The sequence below is a fragment of the Diadema setosum genome, chromosome 2 (genome assembly GCF_964275005.1).
Source record: "Diadema setosum chromosome 2, eeDiaSeto1, whole genome shotgun sequence".
In the NCBI taxonomy this organism is placed as follows: domain Eukaryota; kingdom Metazoa; phylum Echinodermata; class Echinoidea; order Diadematoida; family Diadematidae; genus Diadema; species Diadema setosum.
Genome location: NC_092686.1, coordinates 40,728,367 through 40,741,919, shown reverse-complemented (window position 1 = coordinate 40,741,919; position 13,553 = coordinate 40,728,367).

Sequence of the window (13,553 nt, the reverse complement as noted above, 5' to 3'; positions counted from 1 at the left end):
GGGGGGGGGTCTGCGCTTTCCGAGTGCTTGCCTAGTTTTGTACCGTCTGTCTTCTTGGTATGCCATTTCGTCCGCGGTGTAAGATTAGAAATGCCAGCGGAACCATGCGCGTCGCCACACACGGCATTACACTACCACCTGATATGCCTTCGCACAATCAAGCTGCGGTTCAGCTACAGACTAAGTTTTCTACCCGCAGCTGTGTCTGAGTAGTTTGCAAATAGGCATCGAGGCATGCAAAGAAACGAATCAACGAATAAAAAAAAAATCTATAAAAGGTATCTTTCAGGTGAATTGATACAACCTCAGTAAGATTAATTATGTCAGTTGTATTCATGATTGTACATCAGGTACAACTGAAGCTTATTTTCTTTTGTTTATGTGGTTTTAATTAGTCTAATCTTACCATGATAGTCGAAGTTAACTCCGCATTATTTCGACTCTCATGTACAGAGTGAAATGCAATAAAGTTGAGGTTTTTCTCTTCGTTTAATCCGACCGTAAATAAGAGAGATTCCGCATAATTTCACATAAGCATTGATATCGAGAGTTCGAATTCGAGAGTCTTGCAGTGCTGTGCAAAGTCTAGATTAATGTCTGTTTTACTGCAAACATACAAACGAGTAGATTAATGGGACGACTAACGGAATGCGCAGTAGGCCCCTACGCAAAAACACGTTATTCTGTCACATTAGGAGAAATCCCAATCCAGATTTTCCAACATTTTCTGGAAATTTAGTCTTGAAATCCAGTGGGGGTGGATATCTTGAAAGACAGTGGGAGTGGATAAATCGTCCCAATCACAAAAATGTGATCAAATGTCATGGTGTAATACCATAGCTGTCGAAGAAACAGTCTCGTCCATCAGTAGCCATGGCAACAAAGTGACCTTCCGCGACTTGAGTCATATCAGTTCGATATAAAAGACGTAATCGAAAGATTTTCCCCCTTTTGGGCTTGCTGAAGACAGTTATGTTTAATATCTTGGCAATGTGGAAAGATATCATCATAATATATAATTTCAGGAATACTACATCATCTGCAAATTTGAACGAGCAAAAAGGCATCACTTCTAGAAAAGCGAAACAGCACCACCAGCCAAGATTCAGACGTATTCAAATCCATTCGGAGCCGCCAGGAATATATGTTCCTTTCCAAATAGCATTCCATCTACCACATTCGCCATCAGCACTGTTGATGGATGCACCATGGAGCTACACTTCGTTATGTAGCTCCATGGATGCACCAAGTTCTGATGGGAAAATTTACTGGTTGTATGATGGATAGCTTAACCGCCGCGTCTATAATCACAAATAATGGAAGTATAGGTGATTTGTCTTCACCGTTTGATCTCGAGAACCAGTATTTTTTTTTCTCCACTTGCATGTATGTACGAAGCGGAACGGGGGGGGGGGGGGGTGGGAACAACCCAAGCAAAGCCAAAATGTAATCAAGTGCTTTACCCTTTCGCTGGCCTACGGGCAAACAGAAACAAAAAATGATATTTGCATCTTTTTCTTGATGGTTGATTGAAAGGGTAGAAAAACACATACAGATAAAAGTCGTCTTTTCATGCGGCGAATACTAATATTTGGGCAACAATACATTTCGAAAAGGAGAGATCTTAACTGATAATGTAGTCTAAACGTCCAGTCCTATCATTTTTTTTTTTTTTTTGGGGGGGGGGGGCAATCAAAAGTCAAACTCTCGTGCCTCAAATACTCTGGAAAAATTAGGGGGAAAAAAAGGAAATAAAGGTCACAGAGAAGTAGTGGCATTATATGCAAATTATGAATATTGCTACCATTGTCAGTATTTGAATAATGTTTCCAACGTTTATAACGCCGCAATGTTGCTGAATTTGAAACGGGGAAGAAAGTCAGAATGTCTCGATGGAGTGAAATGCTATAGCGCGCTATGAAATCGTGCACCATCTGTTTATTCACCTGCTGCATCAGAAATGCGCTTCCCTTCTCCGAGATCGACCGCCGAGAACGCTGTTTTACTACAGATCGAAGGCGCCCCCCCCCCCCCCGGCAAGACCGAGAATATGTTTATGGAAATTGTATGCGAACAAGATTTCGATTGGATCATGAAAATGGTTCATCACCTTTAGCCGACCTTCACATTGTCCTTACGAGGCAGTTGACGCGGCTGTGTGTTCTTTTTGTTTTTGTTTTTGTTTCTGATGTAGAGCATGCACGTCATCATCGCTAAACCTGTCTCCACTGAAGACCCACTTTCACCCTCACACGTCCTCGGCTCCACTTTCATCGCGGCATTGTGTCCTATCCATTACTGTAGAGGCGCCTCATGTATCTTACCGGAGCTGAAATGTCCATTATGGATTACCACAACGGACACACCTGGGCTCATCACTTCGTTGATGTAGAGTCTCAGCCGCTCAAACCTTCAAGAAGATTAAATCACTTTTACCGTCATTACATGTAATTCCACTGGTTTAGGAAAAGCGAGACGAAAATCTCTTGACTGCAATTTCTTTGCGCCGCGTGAGCTAGCATGATCCCTGGAGAATAAATGTATATTTCAGCATCGCACAACGTGTCTCCACGGACTACAAACATCATCATTATATATAATGATGATGTTTGTAGTCCGCGTGTTGGTACCAGCATTACTACCCTACTTCGTCATCTCTTATAAATGTATTGTTTTTAAAAGTTCAATGGTGGTTCTTTGTTTTTCTTTTCAGAGAGTATTGTGTCCCTACTGTTATATCTGTAATAGAATGAATCGGTCTTCCTTGCATCAGACAGTTAAAACAAAATGGCCTAAAGCACAAGTTTAGTTTATTTATGATTGCAAATAAATCATCATCATAATGGGTACATAATCATGGTCGTAATGATAATGTTCTCCGTCATTATTTACATCATAATGTAAGAATAAGTGTTAAGGGTATACAATGATTTTAGTTGTCATTGCTTAATTACTTTGATTTCGACTTTATAGGTATAACTACTGTGATGATCATATTCAGCTAATGAAGATTATTATAGCTATATTCAATACAGCGCTCTTCACACCAGAGGAAACATCAAAGCCCTTTAGAGATAAAAAGAAAATGTAAACAACGTGACAATAATTGTCACGTTGTTAAGTTTCTTTTTATCTCTAAAAACTTATTTATCATCTATAAAATGGTTCAATACTTCTGAACATAGTTGAAGTTACACAATCCGAAGCCAAACATTAATATAAATGATTTTTTTTTTTAATTGCTACATTCAAATTCATTTAGTGACAATCTTACTACCCATCTTATCGGAGAATATCTCATTAAAATAGCCCATTCGGAAAAGCAATAAGGGCAAAGTTATCGAATCTCCTTTTCCTTCGGTTCGAGGGCTTCTCGTGAAACAATGTTGATAAGTGGTATAGTGCGCCGATCCAAAACGGCAAAAAAAAAAAGGAGAATCCTTCCCAAACATGCCGGTGGATTGAGTGAATGCAGAAATGGTAGTAAAGAATATATCAATTTGAGGAATATCAGACCACCCATGCCAAAGTTATGAGATGTTAAAGATTTTTATTCAATCTACGTGCCTTCATTGCTGGATAAAAAGGCATCAACAATTCATAATTATTGTCACTGTAATGGAACGATATGCCTAGAATATGAATATTCATTTCTGGCATAATGAAACGGCACACAACTTAATATCTCCGTTAACGAAGGCAGGGAGAATGATATTCTACTTAACATATGCCAAGAACAACTTAAGATAAGTGAATGTATAAAAGAAAAAAAAAACACACCGAAGTTTCGTGGAATTCTCTACATTAGTATTCTTGTTTTTTATATCGTTCGACCGCTATGCAATTCCAAACTGTCTTCTTATCAGTAGCGGTCTGTCAAGTTTTGTGACACTTCACTATGCTTGCGCTCTATAGTTTTTCTGCATTTACTAAATTCATAATCATAATAGTACTTGGGGCAAACATATAGATAGATAGTCTAGCATTATAGACTTCAGCACATTATCACAAGCGGCTTGAATAAATCCTATCTGATACTCGGAGCAATATACTACACGAGAAAGTCTCGGTCGAACGTGAACTCTAATGGCCTTGCGCACGTGTGCCTACCCATCGCCGTGCTCTCCGAAGCCGAAATGACGACATTTATTGATGGAATCCGAGAAACTAAAAGGCTTCCGACTGCATCTTTCTCCGCGTTTCTATTTAATGAGGCATATATCAAAAACTTGTGACCTTCCTTACGTGAAGAAGAGGATGTAGGCATTTGCGGAAACCGAAATGAGTACCTAGAAAACGTGCATTATTTCCCCTACACACTTTACACATTTTTTTTTTTTTTTTTTTGCTTTCGTTGCTCACAAATAATTTCCCATAAGGCTTTACCGTCTCGTCCTCAAATTCTCAGTAAAGTTAATGATCAGTTCTATTTTGATTCTCTATCTGCGCATGATTCACTTTTGCCAACTTTATTTCTTTGTTCTAAACTACTGAATAAACGGATAGATTAATGTCATAATAAGATAAGTGAACTAAAGGTCCAGTTTACCTTTCGGAGCAGTGGTTTCAAAAAATGTTCAAAATATCACATTGATGCATATGTGTAGGTCTTTTGTATCACAAAACATCCTACCACATAAAACTTTTTCAATAAAGCCTGAAATATAAGTGGATATCAGTGTTTTTCTCAATAAACCGGAAATGTAGACGGTTTGGTCTGGAAACATTTTTATTATAACTATTGTTCACATTTTATGTATTTAACAACACTTAACATAGATTATACGAATTCAGATTTTTACAGTGGTTGTTTCTCTTCCTAACTGTCATTTTAGAACTAGTTTAAAGCACCAATGCTGGGTTTTTGTTTCATCTGCAAATGGTAAATTATGCCTTTAATGTATATATGTATATATAAGAAAATTAAAAAAAAAAGTATTCAATTCAATTCAATTCATTTTATTTCCATACTTCTCATTTGTGGGCATTATAACAGAAATCAAACAAGTTCTTTCACCTTGTAAACAATGTGCAAAACACAACAATATACATGGTGATAACACAGTAATTATATGTAATAACTGGTCAAATTCGAAATCGAGATGGGGTTGATCAAAGAAAAGTATGGCGGGACCTACATGAAAGCAAGCTTGTCTGGCTGTAAGCCCCGAGTAATCAGTGTTTGTGAAAAAGAAACGGAGAACGAAAGTAGAGTAGAGGATGCAAAGGCAAGAGTAAGCGAATGGTGAAAACAGAAACAGAGTAGAATAAGCTGATAAGGGGAAAAAAAGAAATGTTTTAAAGACACTTTAGTTGGTGTTGCAAGAAATCTTCTCATCTATTCCTTTTTGAATACAGGACAATCACTCTTGCATTGCACCCTAAACAATCACAACAAGGACATGATGTAAGATGAAGTTGATGGAGAGAGATGATGATTATAATGAAGACGTTGATGAAGATGAGGGTGATGAAAGATGGTGATAATGATAATGATAATGATGATACTGATCTCGATGAACAGGAAAGAAGAAAGAAGGAGAAGAAAGTATCGTGCGTTAGCAACCATGCAGATTGAACACTAATGCTCTGCATTCGCTGATAAAACAAAACAACAATTTAGCTGTATAGGTAAGTATTTTACACAGTGATTTACAAGATCCGGAGTGACATCATTAACTAAATTACATATCATACAGGCTCTCATAAGAGTTGACCACAATCATCTCATAAATCATAGTGGAGAATGTTATGACACGATTTTTGCTGCTTTCCATACATCGGGGACGATGGTGTATGCTCACATAAGACCATCACAGCAAAATACAGCATATGGCATCCCACGCAGACAATTGTGATTTGTAAAGCAGTTTACCAAGACGCATTATCATACACACGCGCACACACACACACACACACACACACACACACACACACACACACACTTTTACGGACATACACACACATACTTACACACACACGCACACACACACACACACTCACACACACACGTACACACACGCACACACATACACACACGAGCCTCTCTCTCTCCCTCTCTTTCTTCCACTTTTCATTTATTTTTTTTTTATGCAACATTCTCATAAACACAAATTTTAAGTAGAAAATACATTTTCAAAATACGAAAAGAAGGGTACATTTGATATCGTGATATAATGACACGGGCCTGTCAAAGTTTTCCTTCTTCAGGAGTCTTGACAAAGGAGTTTTGTCAAGACTCCTGAAGAAGGCGTAGGATGCCGAAAATTTGAGTCGAATAAACTCATGCTTTATTGGCCAAAAATGTATTACCAGTTTGTTTCTTCATTTTTTCGTGGAGCCAATACTTGAAATCTGAACATGTATATATATATATATATATATATATATATATATATATATATATATATATATATATATATATATATATATATGTGTGTGTGTGTGTGTGTGTGTGTGTCTACATTAGGGTGTTTACTTAAATATGAATATCCTTAATGATCAACAGTAGTTGCATAAGATGCGACAATCATTAGTCACACCTAACGAGTGTAACTTATTGTATAACATAGATTTGCCTCTCTCTCTCTCTCTTTTATTTGCAGAGGGGTACGTCCTGTCCAATTCATATCAACACAGCTGAGGTCACTACGTGATAATAATTTCCGTAAGCTGTACAGTGAGATTCCAAGACGTGTTAGTCTGATACCTACCGAGCACACAAGATTCAGTAGGGCATTGATTCTATACATCAAAATTCATGTCATCTGAGATGAGCTCTAATCCTTTTCCCGACATCATTACGATATCCGCGTGACGCCTGAAATCGTGACATTGAATAACTTGGATGTAAAGTAAGGAAAGTAACAAGGAAATTCATCGGGGTAACGTATACAAACATCGAACGAATCGCACATGGCACGGAGGAAGCTTCTCCCCTTCGCTTGACACAGGGTACTGATTGCTTTTGAAGTATTATTGTGAAATATGAGCCAACGGAAGGCGGGAAAGTCGTTTTACCTGTCGGCAAGAAATTAAATCCATTTGAAATGGAACGTCTTTAATCTCCTCGAAACTCGCGCAAGTCGCGAGCGTTTTGCCAAAAAAAAAAAAAACAACAACAACAACAACATCAAAACAAAAACTAAACAAAAAACAAAACAAAACAAAACAAAAAAAATGTGTGGTTGGTATACATAGAGAAGTTGATTGAACTGTACACAGAATACTGTGAGAAACTTAGATCTATCAAGAACAAAAGAAAAAGAGCCATGTTTCATGCAGGAGCAGAAAAGTATTACCGACCATGATCATGATGATGTATTGAATTTCAATTTGACGGAGAGCAAAGATATACGTGATATGTCATCATTGAAATATCATATGCCTATCTTTCCTTATAGTATTGAAACCTGATTGCTGATGTTTCGTTTTGCTTATCATTTTGTTTGTTTTGTGCATGATTGTTGTTTTTGTGTCTTTTTTTTTTTGGTCTTCTTGGATGTAGGCCTGCATGCAAAAACCCTCAAATCAATTATTGTTCTCCCTTCAGAAGCTAAAACATCATTCGTCTCTTCCGTGTACCATTTATCACTTTGACGTAGATTGCATCACCAGGGGAAACATTTTCGAAGCGAGCGAAGAATTGACAAGATGATGCATTACCCCATGGTATATTCAATTCGCCGCATGAAAAGAAAAAAAAATTATAAAAATGCTACGTGACATCGTGTGTTTTTACCACGTCAGCCCTGTGGCATATCGCAAGTGTTAGAAATAGGGCGTGTGGACAGAACCTACTGCAAAGTCTTGCGCACCTGTTAGCGTTATATCCAGCAGGGATTTGTGTCCACGATAAGGGGCACAAAATACGTTTACATGATATATATTATGCATGAAAGATGGTAACATCAATTACCCCCCCCCCCCTACTCAGGTTGTCAACCATACACATTTTGGATGTTTGTTCCAGATTCTTAGAGATACCCCCTTTAAGGAAAGGAAAAGGCTCGGGGAAGGGGTCAGGATTTTGACTCCCTATCACGGGCTTTTGGAATGGAAGCCAGATGAATTAACCCCTTTCGAAGTTTTTGGGAAGGAAGATGAAGCATGCAGCATGACGTAATGTGCAGTGCATGTGGCCGAAATGTCCTGCATGCGAAGAGAAGGCCGGCTGGCCCGACAACAAACACCACCGATTTAGTAAAATATTTCGAGGTGTGTAAAATTGTAAGAAGAACAATGATAAAATGGAAGAAGATACACAATGCTTACAAACGCCGCAATGAATCATTCGAGATTTACAGTGTTATAGACTGATGTAAATTCTTCTCATTCATCCAATCGAAGTACAAGATCAATAATTAGTTGAATAAAAAAGAACTGGAAAACAAACTCACTGTTGCGACGTTTCGCCAGTTATCCGAAGAAGCCAATCTCAGATAATTGGCGAAACGCCGCAACAGTGAGTTTGTTTTCCAGGTTTTTGATTCAACTAATTATTTATCTTTTACACAGTTATGTCTCTAAGTTAAGTAATCCCTTTGTAGTTAACCCTGAAATGTTTCATAAGAAGGATGTTAACTTATGCTCAAACCTTGGGGTATAGGTGTCTTTAAGGCAAGAAAAATTCCTTGTTAGTTTATACTATGACTCTCTACTCTGGAAAATCGGCACCGAAACAATGGACGCATTATTTCCTTTAACTTGAAAGCATGATCCCTGTCTAGCATCGCGTTACTAATTTGGTAACAAACTAATTGATTTAAGGTATAGAAATAGGCCCTTTCAAGCATCTAAAAAGAACTGCCAAGTTCTATTGTAGTCTTTATTTCTGTTGTTGTTGTTGTTGTTGTTGTTGTTGTTTTTTGTTTTTGTGGCCAGCTTGTAACCGGTAATTACACGCCACGCAATATGACCTCACCTCTGCGGTTGTCAACGCAAACCACCACGAGTCACGGAAAAATCAGGACTTGAGAATCACAGAGTAGCGAAAGTTATACATGAGATGCACGTGTAGGACGTACTTCAGTACGTGTACGGGGTGGTGCTAATGACCGTGCAAATTCATCATGAGAGAAGTATTTTTTTTCCCCTTTCCTGCTGTCCTGCTGGTTTAATCGTTTCAGGATTTCCTATAAAGTGGAGGAAAGAAAAACAAACGTAAACCTAAATATTAAACAAACTTTGTCTGTAAAAATTAGAAAATGATAAGATACATTTACCGGTAGGCTACTCTTGTTTGCAAGAGGGTCGACACGGGGGGGGGGGGGGGGGGGGGGGCTTCATACGTAGGCCTACTTTTTTGATAGAAAATCGTTCAAACATATCACCCAAAGTATGCACCAGATCAATGAATATCAAATCTAAAAATACAAAAACTGACATTTTTACCTCTGACATTTTTATTGGAACGGTCAATTGAGACAAAGTAATGAAGGCGTGCCTTCCTTTTTCATATATACATACAAACACATGCTGAAAATGTTATCACTTATCATCAGGTACCACAGGTTCAGTTCAGTTCAGTTCAATTTATTTTCATATTTCTCAATGAAGGAATGTACATCAAGTATAATAAAATGAAGCGAATCACAATATCCGGCTTGGATGCACAGTAAATTATAGGTTGATCAGTAAATGGAGAGCGGTATTGAGGTTCTGTTTGTCTTTTTCTTTTTAATGTTGAACTGGATGACCGGTTGAAAATGACTTCTCTTACCAAAAGCGAGAAGTGATGATTCCAGTTTGTAGTCTTTTGAGTGGGTACCCCCACTTTTTTTTTTCGCAGTGTATATAGAGTATATGTTTGTTTTTGTTTGTTTGTTTGTTTGTTTTTTGTTGTGTTGTTTGACTGATCATGTAGACATGAACATGTTGTTATCCCTGTCTGGCTATGTATATTTCTTAACGACTCGCATGTCAAATTCATCATATTGTTTGTTGAACATTCTGTTGAAAAAAAGATGAAAAATATAGTTTGAATTTGAATTTGAATAATAGGATATAGGTTATTTATCTCACCCGTAATCCGTATGTAACCACAAAAGTTAAATGTAATAATGTAGTCAATAATACGCCCTTCCATTTCGGTTACTTCTTCTGCTGCTGTTGTTCTGTGTTTGTTTGTTTTTTCAATCCCCCTCCACCGCTATCTCTTTTTTGTCTTTCTCATATACTGTATTTTAAATATTTTAGTTTTGTTGGGCACGGACCCAATGTTATATCCAAGGAGCCAATTCTCAGCAATTACTGATTTTTCATTATGTTCCTTTTTCCACATTCTATGCCATTATCTCTTTACTATCTACCAACTCAATAAACTGATAATTAACAGAAGCTATATAGTTCGTTTGCTTTTCCTGTTGTTCATGTTGTTGCTATCCCATTCGAATCATACTATCTCCTTAGTGTTTATGCTATATCATGGGCATATGTGATGATTTTTTTTTTAATGTGGACCAGGGCGAATGAATGGAAAACATGATATGAAGTTAATGAAAAATAAGGTAATAAAAATAAACATTCAATAATCCTTTAGCTATCCATCTACCTATCAAAGGTTGCTTTTATGAATGCAATGCACATAGCCTTGTAGGACATTCCTTCACCATCGTGACCACATGGAAAGCAGTATCTTGAATGAAACAAAGAAATTAACAAGTTGTCTATTGGCTTTTTGACATAGATGTATATATATATATATATATATATATATATATATATATATATATATATATATATATTAGATATACTCGGACTCCAACTACTTTATGCGCATGCACTTTTCGATGGTGATCAGTTAATCAGGACAGGCCCCAGATTTTGCGAGGAATAATCGGATTCTCGTAGCTCAGCCTGGGGTTATCGTTTTTATGCATCAGTTACAGTGAATGCTAAATAGCGGATGGTATAATCTCGTGGTGCTGAACGTCGCAAAATCACACCACTATTACAGTAATCGTCTGAAGAGGAGCTATAAGGTTTATCGCGGAAATGGATCTTTAATGGCTATCGCCATGCCTGACATACTGACACCAAGATTTATTACAGGCTAGTCTTTAAACACACTTCACTAAACGAACCTTACACAAATCACAATCATACTGGTTTGAGGTATATTATCAGATGAACCGTCTATAAACGCTGATTGCAAATGATTGCAAATCAAAACTCTGATCATTATCAACAATGAGCAATCAGCAGATCTCCTTGAATTAAGAGTGTAGTTATGTTGTTATCGTAAAATGTCAATGTTACAACATACTTAAATTTCTAAGTCATGTTCGTGTCATATAATGTGGAATTAACAGTTTTCAGCGAGTGCATTCTGCTCCTGAACTTCTGTATGAGTGACGAGACTGTAACTCTTGATGCTCAATGATCAATTCAAATGTACGTGAGTTGCTCAAGTTTCGTGTTTTTACTTTTTCATTCCTTGTCAAGAAACCAGAGGCCGTAGCGTGTTGAAAGGCACACAACGGCATTGCAACGTACCCTTCCTCTCAAGAGCTAAGAGCTCGAACCATTTCGGAAATCTCGAGTGTACCGCAACTGACAGTGGACAAAGCCTCCGTTTGCCAGACGATATTTTATTTTGTCCTCTCGTCTCCTCGATTACCGCATCTAGTTACTACGACACCGCCCAGAGACGCGTAATAGATCTCCCCTGCAGTAATCCAAATTTGATTCAGGCCTATTTCTAGAGCACGTACTTGATGAGAATTACAAGCAAAGGAAACGAATTGTTCAACGACCAATTCAGTACAATTTTCGGTTTATATATATTTTTTTCTTTCGCAGAAAATTATCATCGCACACAAAACAGACATGTTTCTAATCAGCTAATACAGAAAAGTAAAGACATTGTATTTACAAGGGCTTGCTGGAAATGCAAAATGATAACACTATTTTGGTTTGTTTCTTTTAATGTGATGTACGCCTCCTGTCGATAAATTAGTGATGATCGATGTATATTTCGCACTCTGCTCAACTTTGAGCTTATGAAATATCGACAAAAATCGTGTAAGAGGAATGAATAATCACCTCTTTCCTAAGCTGTTTCACTAGCTTTAACTTTAGACGACATCAAATGTTTTGCGATCATGATCCACGCCTCCTTCAAGATCAAGCAGTTGCTTAACTGTCGTGCCTTTGTTAGGAATTTCGAAATATGTAATTTTCTACCCATTTCATGATTAGGAAATAAAATGTGTAACTCAATTATTGATCAATACTGTTATAACAATTTAAGATTGCAATCTATATCACTCATATTTTCCATCATGCATGGAAGCCTGCATGCTTTTCTGTATGTATGTAGGATGCAAAACTATAAGTTGAGATATACATGCAGGTATATATATATATATATATATATATATATATATATTCGACATGCATGTGTATGTGTGTATTCTAATCCTACAGGGTGAAAATGATATCACACACAAAACAGCAATTGTCTGTGGTTTTCTGCACGCAATTTTCACCTAAAAAGCGTTGCCATTTTGTTCAACTTCTTATACCCGTAGACGAATCAAGCAAGCTCTTGGAGAACATGGCATCCCGTCTTGAGATGTTTCTTCATATCACACACAGACACAGACACAGACACACACAGAAGTTTTTACACAAAACAAAAAACCAAATCACACACACACACACACGCCCGCGCGCGCGCACACACACACACACACACACACACACACATACTCTACAATACTGCATGTTCACAGAAGAATCTGGAAGCCATTTAAAGGGATCGTGTAGTTTTGGTTGAACCTTAACTTGAGGTTTTTATCATATTTTTTGTGAGATAGTGAGAAACCTCTTATGAAATATGAAAGAGCATGTAATTCCAAAAGGGATTTAATGTTTGTTTGATGAAAATTGTTTTTTAAATGACCGAGATATTAAACAGAGCGATTTTTATAAAGTGTGGGAACCACCTTTTATTTACCTTATTTTTTGGATGTTTCAGCTATTCCAAACCTGATTTTTATCAAATAAACTTTGAATTCCTCTTAAAATGGTATGCTCTGTACTATTTTATAAGTGTTTTCTTGGTATCTCACACAAAAAAAGAAGAAGTTAAAGCCCAATCTTCATCTCCACCGATACTGTACCATCCCTTCAACTAGACATCCATTTATCATCGGTTGTGGTGGAGAACCAGCTAAGCTTTGTTATGTCAACGCCCAGTGATGCTGCAATCCCCTCCTCCACTGCACAAGGGAGCAATTAATCATGCGGCATGGAGATACAACCCGACCTCTGGATTAGCAGGAGAGTTAAACGAACTTGGAGACGCCATTTCAATGGCCATTAGGTATTTCTTGTCACTGTGCGGAAGACAAATGCGCTACGAGGTATTTGGTTCAGAGGAGAGTAAAAAAAAAAAAATGGCTTCAATGTCCTGATAACGACCAAATTATGCTTATCATTAAGCTTATCATTGGCCAATCTAACAACATCTAGAATTTAGAAGCTACCGCTGGTAAGTTTGCAAATTCAATAAATGAAAATTAGCCAGAAAATCTTGTTATTTGACC